Below are 14,657 nucleotides of genomic sequence, written 5' to 3'. Positions count from 1 at the left end.
AGGATTAGGACTTCGACATAAGCATTCTTGGGGACACAGTTCAGCCTGTAACAGACAATCTCTTTGAGGTGTCAGGAAAGCATGGAGCCAGGAGGTGAGATTCTCACAACCCTTTCTGAGTCCCCGCCCCATGAGGACTGAAGACCTGAGTCCCCCCCCTGTCATTCTAAACAGAATGAGAGTCCCTGGAGGTTCTGCTGCTGCTCTGGGGATTTGAGGGAGAGGTATGAGCAGCTGCAGGCACCCATCACTGAAAACAGGAGGGGAAGCCCTTCTCTCTTTTCATTATACTGTGGAAAACAGAAAACTCAATTTATTTAAGAACAAACAGGCTTTAACCTGAAGTTCATTCTCCCACTTGGTGACTTCTCAGCATCTACATGCAAGAGCAGCAGCCAGCATCGTGCCCCGGCCACACACTCCGAGAGACCTAGATTGGGAAAATAATGGCATTTTCTCGACAAATTATCTCCCAGCTGAAGTAATAACTTGTTTATAGATATGCCAATTCAGATTTTCATCCCCTTAACCTACCTCTGAAAGAAATGCGGTGGCGTCCCCACAGCAAAAAGGCAGCAGTTTCCCAATGCCCCCCTCCCTTCCCACCCCACCCCCGCTGAGCCTTTATTAATTTTAAGCCATTGACAGAGTCTCTTTGGAAACTAGGTGTTCACATCTCAGGTCAACAACATCCTCCTGCTCGGTTCCAATAAAATACACACTGTCAGAGATAAAGCAAATATTTCTCTGAGAAAACAGAACCACTGTGCTTTTACATACAAGCACCAAAGACCCAAGCCAATAAATTTTCCCAATGGCTGCCACAGAGTTGACTGGTCCTCTCTGGGATTCATGGTCATTCTGCAACAGGAGACCACTGCCTCAAACTCCCCTGGCTCCCTCAGCCTTCCCAGTCTACACTCGTATGGGTGGGAAAGACAGGTGCTGGGGTGACATTGAGCATTCGCTGCATGCCATGCCAGCACTGCATTAGGTGCTAGGTGCCTTTGAGAATCACACAGATACGGTGCCTTCTGCCCTCCTCGAATTACAGACCAGTGGGGGGGGGGCACACAGTCAAGCAGCCAAACAGGCACCCTGTCTATAAAGCCAGCTTGTAGTAAGAGATACACTTGAAAGAAACAAGGTATGGAGTTAAGAGAATAAGGATAGCCAGCAGGACTTGATCTGAGACGGAAGGAGGAGGCCAACCCCCCTGGCAGAGGGAAGGAGGCTCATGCAGGGCCACGAGCCATCTGGTGCCAAGAAGGATAGAGCCTGGGAATGCAGAACAGAGAGCAGGCCAGTTGGGCTTGACTGGAGAGATGCCAGGAACATGTCAATGGCCACGAAGCTGAATGGTGGGGAGAGTCAGGAGGTGTAAGGGGTAGGGTGGGGGGCACTGGGATTATATTCTGAATGCAGCAAGAAGCCACAGCAAAGTTTCAAGTGTGGGGATGCCATCATCCAGTCCTCTCTCTTAGGCAATCTCTCTCTCTCCTACCATACATATTCTTCAGAGTCAATTCTTGGGCGTGAGTCCTTGAATGGAATGAATTCTCTGGAATGAATTCCATATTGAACTCAACCTCAGCAAGGATGAGTGCTTTTGGAGAATAGCTGGGAACACGGGGAGGAAGACCATCATGTACAGGGACGCCGGGTCCTTGGAGTGGGGTGGGGGGATGTCTCAGAGGAGGAGACCCGAGAAGCAAGGGGAGAGGGCTCAAACCACGCCCTAGGCTGCCTGGCGGTTGCCCAGAGAGGTACAGCATGGAGGTGTCTTCATGAAAAGTCAGAAGGGATTTCCTGCAGAAGTTCAATTACTGCCTGACTTTATATGCAGAGATGTACTTATGGGCCTATATTCAGCGTTTCTAAGTTTACATGGTGGGAACGCTTATGATTTTCCCCAAGAACTGGCCAGGACAACTTTGAGCTTGGTGATGGAATTACGAGGGAATGAGTGACCTCCTTTAACATCCCCTCTCTATGCTCCTGGGCAGGTCATTTAACTTCTCTTTTGCCTCAGTTTCCGCACCTGTAAAACAGGAATGATAACGTAACATCTCCATCTCAAGGACCTGGGTGGATTAAAATATAAGAATCCACACTGAGCACTCGGGAGAGCGACTGGCCTAACTGTTCAGCAAAGGGTCAGTTGCTATGGTTGTTCCTATCACAGGAACCTCCGCAACAGTTAGGGGCACCTGGTATTTGTCCGATGTGTGTTGGCCGCCTACGTCATGCTTGAAAATTTAGTATGGAAGTCATCAGGGCAGGGGCAGGGGGAAGAGCCGTAGGTTCAGAGATATTTACGACATTATTTGTTTAGAATAACAACAAAAGTATCTAAACATTCAACACTAGAGAAACCGCAGCATTCGCCGAAAAAACATCAACTCAACCAAAAACTATGCACTAATTTGAATGATTGATATGGAGACCTCAAAAGGCTTTAATGGTGTTTACAAAATGGCATTTAGTGGATATGAAAAAGACAGAGAGAAACAATGGATATAGCAATCCGGAAGAGACGATGAAGGAGGGAACACGGTTTTGGGTTGGAAAGCTGGGTCATGGGTGAAGTTTTCAAAAGACAGTGAACACAGGGAAATACAAAATAAACTGCACAAAAAAATGAGACCCAAACTTGTGGGCACTTTGGGAGATTTGGAACATGGAATTCCTTGGAAAGCTACTGTCCCTTCCCTGGGATGGTGAACACCTTCCTGGAAGGTGAGATAGTCCATCGCTTAGTTCTTCTGATACTTAGCTAACCTTATTCTAGGTACTTGGGTGTCTTTTTCACTGTATCTTATTTTTTAATGAATGGTAATAGAATACATCACAATGCACTTAATGAGGGCCTACTACATAAAATATTGGTGCAGAATGGCCACCAGCACAGCTCCAAGAGGAAGGGCCTCTCACTAATGAATACGATAAACGAAGATGGACCAGGACAACAGCAACTAACACTACTCCCCACACACCAGGCATTGCTCTGAGTGTTTTATGGGAATTACCCCCTTTAATCCTCATATCCAGCCTCGGATGCAGCTGTAGCCACGTGCAGATGAGAAAGGGGATGCTCAGAAAGAGCTAAGGACATGCCCAAGGTCACATGGTCAGTTACAGAGCCAGGGTCTGGACCCCAGACTCGTCCCCAGGGCCCCTCCTCTCACCACTTTGCCATCATCACTTTCCCAGATGCCCAGCCACGAACTGCTCACCCTCATCTCTATGTCAGATACAAGGTCTCTATTGAGACCTGGCCTTCCAGAGCTCAAGCCCAGCCTGAGACACTGGGCTCATCTTGAGAAACCAAGGCCTGGGTAAGGAGAATCCATTGTGTGGATGAGGGATGAGAGTCTGTAACTCAGACTGGAGAATTTTTTAAGGCCCTCTTGGGAAACTTCAGTGGCCTCAGAAAGATCTTGAGTGTGTGTGCAGGGGAGCTCCAGGGGAGGGTGGCAAGCATGAGTGAGCAGAGGGGGGATACAGAGCCCCGAGAGGGATGGAAACCCTTCCCCTGCCCAGCTGGGACAGAACAGGCCAAGCAGCCCCAGCGAGATCAAGAGTCTCTGGTGCTCTTTCCACCTCAGACCTCACTCAAGGTGCTGGATCTTTTCCTCACAGAGCAAGAGAAGAAGCTGACGCAATTCCTGTCAAAGCTGACAACATGAAGTAAGGCGCGCACGCACACAGTCAAAACGGTAATAGCAGCAGGAACGAACATCTATCAACTGCTTCCTTGGGCCCAAGAGTTGTCTCATGTACCCTTCCTAATGAAGTGGGGACGACTATCGGCCCCATCATACAGGCAGGAAAACTGAGGCTTACTTGTTCTCTTAAGGTCACAGGGTCATGATCTTGATCCAGGCAGCTTGTCTCTCTCAGGAACACATGCACACGGCAACGTACACACAAACAATATTCAGAGTTGCGTCCACACACACGAGACATGTGCCTACACATATGGACAAACGTGGCACAGATGACAGAGACGGGCACAGATGTGTACACGGAGGGCTGCCCCAGGGAAGACACGCGGCCCCGTCTCCATACAAGGGCCACCACTTTGCACACCTCCAGGGGGGACGATGCGCACAGAACCCAAAGCAAATAGAAGCACAGAGCTTTCAGGAGGGGAAACTCAGATCAGAACATCGGTATCCAGAGATCCCCTGGCTAAACACACGGCCTTGCTACCCCGAGCCACCTCTCGACGCTGCTGACACTGTCGATCCACGGCGTGGTGGTGCAGAGCAGGGGTCGGATGCCGCGGAGGGAGGCGACTCCAGCCTGGGAATGAATGTGCCGCTTGTCGGCTCTGCCACAGGCAGCGGCACAACACGCTGCCCTGTTTCTCCTGGAATCGGAGCCCTGAGTCCGTTCCAGAACTCATTTTCACGTCTTTCTTCCAACAGACACAAGGCCCGCTCAGTTCTAGAGAGTTGGTGCGGCTGCCAAGGCCCGGTGGAGGGAGAAGGCCTTGAAAAGTGACTTTATGAAACATCCCTGCTCGCGGAGGCCAAGCCACGAGGCCCGAGCGGCTGACTTTCCATTCAGCACCGCCCCACCCAGAAGGAGCAGGGGCCCGGTGACAGCCAGCCCTTGTTCTCACCCGCTGGGAGCCCCGGGGAGTCGGAATTCACGGGGATGGCATTCGAGAACCCTTGGCAGTGAACCCCGCTTCTGGCATCTTCCTCGGGGGCCACGGCTTGCTGTGATCAGGCGAGACGGCCTGATGCAGGGACCGGGAGACGTCTGTCTGCTGCGGGGCCTGGGCAAGCCGAGACACCCGGGCTGAGACCAAGGCAGGCAAGCTGTCGCCTGCGGGTGCCCCTGGTGTGCAATGAGCGTGAGCTCTTTCATACCCCTTCCTGTCTCGGCTACCTCCCAACCACGTGGAAGGGCAATGCAGACGAGGATCTCACCCGTTCACCTCTCCATCCACTCAATAAATATCTACTGGGCACCTACCGTGCGCCGGCTGTAACGGTTTCAGGCACGCATGGCGGTGAATACAACAGGCTCCACCCTCACGCGGCTGATTCTCGAAACTGTCCCGCTCTCCCTGGCCCTCCCCCAATTAATAGCCTCCCTCAATTAATTAAGGGACCACGTCCCCTCCCTGTGCATCGGTGAGGGCTCTCCTAGGCTCCTTGTGAACCAGCATCTGGGAGCCACCAAACTCCCCGCTTGGGGCTCAAACTAGACTGAGTTGGTTCCCATCTCTTGCAGCCAAGACTTCTGCCCAAGAGATTAGGAAAGAGAGCGGGGAAGACAAAAAGCAGGTTTGAGAAAGCTGCGGGGAGCCGGTGAGTCATTTGCTCATCTGGAAAGCAGATGGGGAGACGCGTGGAGTGAAGGAGGCCCAGGGGAAGAAGAGAAGCTGTGTTCCCTCCAACCTTCTCCCACAGCCCTCGGAAGCTTGGGGTGGGGGTGGGGGGCTCAAAAGGGACCAGGAGGCCCTTTAGGACAAAGAGGAAGGTGCTGACCAGCTCAATGGGTCATTCAAAAGAAAACAAAAGAAGTGACCTTTTCTTCTCTGCATGCATTCAGTGTCCTTAAGAGAAATTATTTGGAGTGAACATGCTAGGCCCTGGGCCGGGTGTGGGGATGCAAGGCAAAATCAACAATGGAGCACAGAGTATCTCTTCCTGCAGGGGTCAGAGAGACTTCCAGAAGTCACTCTTGTTACTGGAGCCCCTTGCCCTTATTCATTCCTTCCTTTGCCTGCTCACCACCCATCTGTGGGGCACCAGCCTAAACCAGCTCCATAAGGAGTCCGGTGTGGCCTATGGCCTTGGGAATCAGGCAGGTCTGCATTCGCATCCAGAATCTGCTCCTATAGGCTGCGCCAGCCTGAGCAAGCTACTCAGCCTCTCAGAGCCTCAGTTACCTGCCCCGTGCAATGGAAATCATGCCGATTTCTTTGAGAGGAATGAACAGGAGCATGCTTTTTAAAGCCCTTACTGGGCCCAGAGATGCACACTTGGTAAGTGCTCAGTGGTATATCTGAAGTTATTACACATCCTCATGGAGTCGACGGAGCCAGAGCCTCTGGGGCGTCACAGCACTGCCCCTCTGGAGGCAATCTCAGCTTCCTTGGGTGGGGGGGGGGGGTCCACACTCAGTCCTGAGTTTCATACCTGGATGCTCACAATTGCTCACTCCGAAATTTCCTCACCATGTACCCGATTTCCAGCCTCACACTGGAAACATCCCTCCAGTTCATTCAAAACCCGCTTGGGGGGGGGGGGGGTGCACGATACTCTTGTTTGGTATGTTTTTAGCTTCTAGAAAAATAAGAAATGTTAGATTTTGGGGGGGAAGGGACCTCAGGAGGCCCTCTTGTGACATTTTGAGGCTTGTTCTGAGTTCAGAGGTCAGATTTAGACAGCACCGAAGACCCAAATTGAGTTCTAGAAACTGGGCCAAAGGATCTGCCCATAATGACACATATCAAAAGCGGAGAAAGCCTTAGTTGAGATGAAAAAAAAAGAGAGAGAGAGATGAAAATTACAAAGACCTCCTTCCAAACCGCCTTCTAAAAGTGAACAGAAAGTGCAGGAAGCTGCCCAAGTGCGCCCCAGCCTCCCCCTCCAGAGCTAGAAAGAGTAACAGGTCCATTTCCAACTTGCAATTTAATTCTATTTTGAAGTTTACTGGAAAGCAGAAAATAAGAAAGGGCCTGGAGAGAGGCCGGCAGTTTGAAGACAAAGATGACGCTGAAACACACGTTAGACCAAAGAACTCAAGGGGCCTGGCGGCTCGGGCCCCCCGTATCTTGACAGTCCTCAAGCTCCCTCGGGTCCAGGCAGACTCTCAATGACGACTGCACGCTCTAAACCACAGTTACCTTCCTTGCTCCTCATGCGAGGAGACAAGATGGGACGGTCGCAGAGTGAGAGAGAATACCCGCTGAACGTACTCAGCTGTCTGCCAAGCGCTGGTATTTGAAGGGTGTGCGTAAGGTTGGGTGTTAGCTGCAGACAAGGGACTCCAAAGGAACTCTCAGAACGTCACCAGGTGACCTGCAGGGACTCTGAGGCGACCAGAGTCCAGCTTGGAGGTCCTGCGGGGGCAGAGAATGACCGGCCACACCGGGAATGGCCAGCTCAGACCCCCCACAATGCCCCACCGCTTGCCTTTGCTGCTATGGGGTTTACCTTGCCCGTGCCACACGCAGAACCAAAATCGTGACCTGCTCTGGGCCCGGGAACCTCCACGCCTGGGTCTGAACCCTGCAACCCAGCCCTCATGGGCTGGAGGACTTGGGGGGCAAGTTAGCCAACCTGCGCTTAGACACGGATCATAGCAGCGCATGCGTCACAGCCTGGTGGTGAGGCCAACACAGGCTCACGTAGGCCAAGCACTCAACCTGGCACCTGGAGCCGTAAATTGGAACTAAAAAATATTAGTTGTAGCTGCTACTGCTGATGTTGATAATAAAACCCGGAATAACAGCATTATAACCCCCTTCGCGGCACTAGTTTGCTGATAAGAGTGCTGTTAAGGCCAAGAGCTATCTCTTTAATGCAATTTGCTCCCCAATTAATTAATTATATTATATCCAAATTGAATTATATTGTCTCACTCTCCAAGGAACTGGCAGCTTCACCTTGGGCTGCTAAAAATGTCCTGCCACCAAAAATTGCTTATAAGGCATCCCTGTCATTTCACTCGACGAAAGGAAGTTTATTATTTTTTGAAGGAGTCTTTTGGCCGGGAGGCCTCGTGACACTGAATTGAGAAAAATCACTTCTAAGAGCAGCCAAAACGCTCCTTGGCTGGCTCTGAGTTATAGGGTCACGGCTTGAGAGGGTGACTTTTCCAAGACCTCCGATCTCTGACGGCTCCGGTCAAAAGAGCGCAACCATGAAAACATCCCACTATAGCTTTGTCCTGGGAGGATGACCCAGTGCCTATCTGGCTTCAAAACGTAGTCAGGCACTCCAGAAACCATCCAAGAAGTAAAGCCTGATGCTGACGGCCTCTCTGATGGGCAGGGGGCCCATCTTACCGACTGTGGGGGGCACAGACAGTCCAGCTGTTAAATCGTGAAATCCACGGCTGACACTCAGCCCCGCTCTCAACAGTAGGTGGCGAGGCAGCCGAAGGTGGGAAGGATGTTTTCTTTCTGCTGGCCCATTATTTTTAGAAAGCCCCTTCACACTTCTTGGGAGACACAGCAGGGGAAACCAGATCTTACCCCCCGCCCCAAGAGATCAGGTTTTCAATGGGCAGGCGCCCAGAGACTCTTAATCTCACGCCAACTTGACTTAAAGGGCGTGTGTGAAAAGTACGTGCAAGATGGCTTTTCTGGGCCCCCAAATCTGCCCCCCCATCAAGTTATCCACAGATCCTGCAGCTGGTGAGGTGGACTTTACGTTCTCTGGGCTACAGTTCAGCCCAAATCTAAGCGAATCGTTCACATGAAAAATACGTGAATAGCACCCTTAGACGTATAGAGGTGTGGAAGGCATAATACTCATACCCATGTGAGGTGGTCCTAGCACGCATGCACACAGGCGCGCACACACACATACACACACACCAAGGGTTCCAGAACCCCAGCTTAACTTTGCCTGGATTCAACCACCGCGCTGCCCATGGTGTAGAGACCAGAATAAAACCCATGTAAACAGATTAAACGCCATGACAACCAAATTCCAATCTTACAAACACCAAGGACTGGAGTGGGGGAAGGACTCGGTCTGACATGAGCATTTCTTGGGCAGAGCAGGGAAGGGAGAAGTCAGAGAAGGCTCTTGAGAATTGAAATAATCAAAGTTCTTTCCAACTCTGCTGGGAATTCTTCTTGTCCTTGGGTTCTCCCAGTCAACCACCATCCACCATCTTGGAAGGTGGCCCAACTGATGGAGCTCCAAGGAGATCCAATGACATTTACTTTCCCAGCCCAGAGACACTGCAATAGGGGTGTGTCTCCAGCTGCGGTGTTGTTTTCCTAATGGTCCTGTTGGGAAAAGGGAGGAAGGAAGAGATGTATAACTTGTCAAATCCTACACCTGATTTACAATCCAGCCGTGTTCACTATATTTGTACCTGTTCAGGACCTGACTCCAGTGCCTCACATGGGCTGAGTGTGGCCACAGGGTGAACAGGTATGGTGACACTCCTCGCTTTTTCCCCAAAACTCTGGATCTCTCAAGCAGAGATACACCATAAGGCAAAGTACACCCCACCAAGTATCCCAACCTCACAGAAGGACAGATTTGAACACTCAAAAGAGGGGTCAGTCCTGGTTCTTGGCACAGAGATGTTCACAGGGCCTTCAATGCTGGGAGAAAAATGCATTTGGTGCCTGCTAAATCCTGCTTTCCCCTTCTTCTGGCCCACACCAAACATTCTCACAACACCCTTCCAAGCTCGGCTATGGTGGCGCTTTTCCAAGAAGGCTTCCCATGGTGCCTCAGACTGGTCCAGGCCACCCCTTGCACACTCTAATGAACCTCAGTCTCCTCCACTAAACTATAAACTCCAGGAGATTAGAGGATGTGCCTATGGGCTTCACCATTATACCTCCAGCGCCTAGCCCAGAGCCTGACACACAGTAGACACTCACCACATACAGCCCACAGAAACACACAGACACAGTTGGCCTAGCTGTGCCCCAACGCTCTAGTCAGAAAAGAGGTGGCATCTGATGACAAGATACGTATATGTATTGCCAGCGCACACCTCTGTACTTTGGGGGTCCAGGGCTGGTTCTATACCCTCCTGGGACTCCCTAGCAGTCATGCTCAGTGGCCACACGTGAGCAAAGAAGGGAGCTGTTCTCACTGTGTCTTCTTCGATTCTGTCTTTGTCCAGCTGGCATCTGGGCATCGTGGGGTCAATGACATTGACATATATCTTTTCTCGTTTTCTGTATTTCTAAGGCTCTGGCACTGCAGTGGCGGGGGGGCCTCCCAGGACTAGCCAATTCTTACACACAGCAAAGGGTCGGCCAGGGACACACATTTTGTATACAAAACAGGCGATTCCTAGACTGGACCCGGCACCGCCCCAACTCCCACCTTATCTAGCTCACACATAAGCCAGTACCTCTGCTGCTCTAAGTCACGTCGGGGCAGACACCAGGCCGCTGGAGACCACCCTTAGAACCGAAGCCCCCTGGTATTATCCAGACCAGCCAGTCCCAAGCCATTCACTCTGCCCTGCCTCGCCTTTCCTCTGGGAACCCCAATAAGGCTCCAGCCTAGACTTTCCCCTCCCTCCTGATCCGAACGTGCTGTTTCTCCCCTAGGAAGCCCTGCCTTGAGTTTCCAGGGGAACCGTGAGGAAGATGAAACTTTTCTTTAAACAGCACTGGCCTCCCCATGTCATCTCTGGGTCACCTTTACAAGGTAAGACCTGGGCACGGGACAAGGGGTGGGTGTGTGGGCGGGTCTCCTTATGACTGTCCTGCCCTGCCAGGCCACGCTCCCACGGCAGCCCCCACTCCCCCACTCCATCTGACTCATCATCTTGGCCCGACTGTAACCACAGGAAACCTCGGCACAGGCAATCGGAAAGGAGAAAATGAACATTTCTGCTGAGCGAGGTGAAAGTCAGAGACGGGGAGCTTAGTGTCCTGGGGAAGACTGGGGCTGGACCACCTGCATGTGCGTGAGTGCCAGGCCCGCCACCTGCTCAGCTGTTCCCACCCTGAGATGCCCTTCCCCACCTGCAGAACAGAGTTCTGGAAGCAAGAGGCTGGGGGCGAGGATTTAATAAACACTTTAATGCAAAAGTGCCCAGTTCATGGTCAGTGCCACCATTCTTCACTCTGCCTTCAAACTGGGTGTTCGAGGGAATCAGACCAACCCCCAGGGGGCAAAAAATCACCCCAACACTTATGCCTATTGTGTGCTTAATGATATGTGCCCGGCAGCACGTACAATGCTTGGTTTACACATCAGAAACTGACCTCACACAGCAAGCCACCAGGAAGGGATGATCATCATCCCATTTTACAGATGACAAAACTGAGGCTCAGAAGAGAGGATGAGCCCACTGTCAACCTCCCCCAATCCTTGTCCCCTGACTTTAACAAATATAGACTGAGCTTGGTGTCAGGGCCTGGGAGCCAAGGACACAGCAACACAGCTATGGTTCAAGTCTTTACGGATCTTACAGGCCAGTGGGGAAGAGGGGCATGAAGGGGTGATTGTGGGATAAACGGAGAGCTGCACACAGGGAAAAGAACAATGAAGGAAAAGAAAGGGTCCGGGGAGGCCTACCAGAAACCTGGAGATCTGGGGAGGCCACCTTGGGGAAGAACATTCCAGGCAGAGGGAGCAGCAGGCGTGAAGACCCTGAAAATCATTCAGGGGTTGGCATGTTTGGGGAACTACCAGAAAGCCAAGGTGGTGGTGGTGACTTGGTGACAGGAGGGAAGCAGATGACAGGAGCAGGGCAGGGCTTCTCAACCTCATCAATTCTGACATTCTGGACCAGAACTTTTTTTTTTTTTTTTTTTTTTTTTGTAGGGTTATCCTGTGCACTGGAGAATGGTTAGCAGCATCCCTGGGCTCTACCCACTAGCTGCCAAGTAGCCACCCCCCAAGTCACGACAGCCAAAAATGTCCCCAGACATTGCCCACTCTCCACTCCCACCCCTGCTGGGAGCCTCCAGGGTATCCAGGGTAGAGAAGGGGATTCCTTTTTTTTTTTTTTTTTGAGAGACAAAGTGCCAGTAGGGGGAGGGGCAGAAAGAGAGAGAATCCCAAGCAGACTCCACATCCAGCACAGAGCAGGACACAGGGCTCCATGTCACAACCCTGAGATCATGACCTGGGCTGAAATCAAGGGTCAGACACTTGACCAGCTGAGCCACTCAGGTGTCTCGGAAGGCGATTCCGAACGACCACGCTATTTCAGGGCAAAGCAGAAGCCCACGCCAATGGAGTATATAGAACTGGCCTTTCCGTGACCCGGTTAGTGGAAAGGATGCACCCCACCCGTCCGGAGCACTGCTTGGGGAAAAGTCCGTTCCTCCACTCAGCAGAACTGCGAGATCCCTAGGAGCAGCCCTGGGCCCCTTCACCAGCTCCCCAGTGCCTCGCACGGGACCTGGACCCCGAAGCACAGCAGATGCCTGGGAGTGTTTGAGAGAGATAGCAAAACTCCCGCAAGCCCCGTGGTCCAACCCCAACCCCGGCAGCTCCTGCAGCCAAGGGCCTGCCACCATCAGCTGATGCTGGCTCTACAAGTGGCCCCAGAGGAGCTGCGACCCCCGCGGCCAGACCGACGGCCCTCATGTCCAGGTTCCCCAATGGGTGGAATTCAGGGTCCAGGTTCCGCCGGAGAGCACGACAGTCACAGAGCTCTCGGCTGCTGCGTCCACGGGTGACGGCCCTGCGCAGCGCACAGCTGCACGATCACAAAAGGCCTCTTAGAATAAGGGCACGAGGATGGAGACGTGTGTGGTGTACGGCCGGTGAGCCGGGGGCTGGAGAAGAAGCCATGCAAATCAATGCCCTGGCCGAGCTGAGCAATCTGCCCTTTGTGTGGCATCTATGCGTGCTACTGGGGTCGGGGTCAGTGTAGACATCAAATAGGGACCAAGCAACGACCTCAGTTCACGTGGACTCTTCACACGCTGCAGGACTTCACTTAACAGTTTAGGTGAGACATTGTACATAGCCTGTAACTCCAAAGGCATGAACTGCTGGCTGGGTTTTGCGCCTGACAGATGGAGGGAATCGGCAGGAGGGGATAGCACAAAGGGGCAAGGTGGTATCCCCTCTTGCATTTGTTAACAGCCATTTCCAAGAGAAAAGAAAATATCGCTGTGCAACATCACAGATGTATTCTTAATTTATCCTCGCAATAGCCTCATGGGGCAAACAGTGTCCCATTTTATCAATGTGGAAACTCAAGTCTGGAGAGATCAGGAATTGTGGCTTTCAGTATCCAGCTAGTAAGCCTTAACTCCTACCACATTCCCCTCACTCTCTCAGCTCTGGCCCCACCAGCCTTCTGTGGTCCTGCCCCAGGACATTTGCACAGGTTGTTTCTTGTGCCTGGATTACTTACTCTCTCCTCCCTTCTTCGCCAGGCTCACTCCACTTAATCTTCACATCTCACCATATTCATCTGCCAAGAAGCCTTCGCTGGCCCTTCTCCAGACCAAACCACCCTATTAAAAGCTGTCTTATCATCATGGCTTCTTTTTCTGTATCAGGACTTGTAAAAGTTGCAGTTTAACAGAAGAACCACTGTGGCTGGCTCCCCACTGTATGCATACCCGTCAGATTCCAGAGGCCAAGACATTCTCCGACATTCCCCTCCCAGAGACGTGGATCTTATTCCCCTTGAAACTGGGCTAGCCATAGTGACTTGCTTGACCAACAGATTGTAGCAGAAGTGATGTCCTGGGAGCTCAGAGCCCAGGTGATAAGAAGTTCTTGCTGGGAAGTGTTCTTCCCACTCTTGGGAAGCCTCCTTTTGGAACCCAGCCATCATTCTGCAAGAATCCCAAGCCACATGTGCTCTAGTAAGACAGCTCCAGATGAGCTCCCAGCCAGCAGCCAGCACCAGCTGCCAGGCATACGAACGAGACATGCTGAGCATCCAACCCAGCCAAACTTTTAGATGCCCGCAGCCCGTATCTGACTGTAACACATGCAAAAATCCAAGGGAGAACCATCCAGCTAAGCCCAGTCAAACCACAAAACTTTATGAAATAATCGCTGCTTAAGCCTCAAAGTTGGTGAGCAATTCAGTAGATCGCCAGGACCCCACAGGATCCAGGTTAGGTGTACACACTTGAGGCAGCGGCCACAACTAGATACGTAATAAATATATTTTTACCTGTTGATTCAATGAAGAATTGAATGTGTGAATTAACTAATGGTAGAGGTGGTATTTGATTATACAAATTCAATCTGTACCAGATTATACAAATTCAAATCCCCCTTCTCTTTTCTTTTGAACCATAATGTAATGTTCCCTTAAAAAGGAAAACGTTAAAAAAAATAATGTCCATCATATTTGCTACAGGTTTTGGAGGAAAAGTGGAACTCCAGCTCAAACACAGTGTTGTCACAAGATAATAATCTCAGCAGCTTTCTATCCCAGAGGAAGTTCAGATTAAAAAGTCAGCTTGCGGGGAACCTGGGTGGCTCAGCCGGTTAAGTGTCTGCCTTCAGCAGGGTCCTGGAATCAAAATCAAGTCCCATATCTGGGCAGCCCAGGTGGCTCCGTGGTTTAGAGCCGCCTTCAGCCCTGGGCGTGATCCTGGAGACCCGGGATCAAGTCCCACGTTTGGCTCCCTGTATGGAACCTGCTTCTCCCTCTGCCTGTGTCTCTGCCTCTCTCTGTCTTTCATGAATAAATAAATAAAATCTTTAAAAAAAAAAAATCAAGTCCCACATCTGGCTCCCTGCTCCTTGAGGAGCCTGCTTCTCCCTCTCCCTCCGCCCCTCCCCCTGCTTATGCATGCTCTCTGTCAAATAAATAAAGTCTTTTAAAATAAAAAAGCACCGGCTTGCTCTTGTGTTGTCTCACCATGGTACTGCAGAGGCCAACAACTTTTTCTGTAAAGGATCATATAATAAATAGTTTCAGCTTTGCAGGCCATAAAGGTCTCTGTTAACAACGCTCACCTCTGCCAGAGGTGAAAGCTGCCATAGACA

At 51.4% G+C, this 14,657-nt stretch overlaps 1 protein-coding gene and 1 long non-coding RNA gene across 2 annotated transcripts in view; one reads left to right on the top strand and one right to left on the bottom strand.

Moving 5' to 3' along the window:
- XYLT1 (xylosyltransferase 1) overlaps nucleotides 1-14,657 on the bottom strand; it is a 306,125-nt gene that overhangs the window by 245,816 nt on the left and 45,652 nt on the right. The window lies entirely within an intron of this gene.
- LOC140638502 (uncharacterized) lies at nucleotides 8,621-10,724 on the top strand. The gene is made up of 3 exons (XR_012035531.1): nucleotides 8,621-9,137; nucleotides 10,283-10,382; nucleotides 10,525-10,724. It is a non-coding gene; the product is annotated as an uncharacterized lncRNA (long non-coding RNA).

This window comes from Canis lupus, chromosome 8, assembly GCF_048164855.1.
Source record: "Canis lupus baileyi chromosome 8, mCanLup2.hap1, whole genome shotgun sequence".
NCBI lineage: Eukaryota > Metazoa > Chordata > Mammalia > Carnivora > Canidae > Canis > Canis lupus.
Note: the sequence above shows the minus strand (reverse complement) of the source record. Positions and strands in the feature narration are given on the sequence as shown.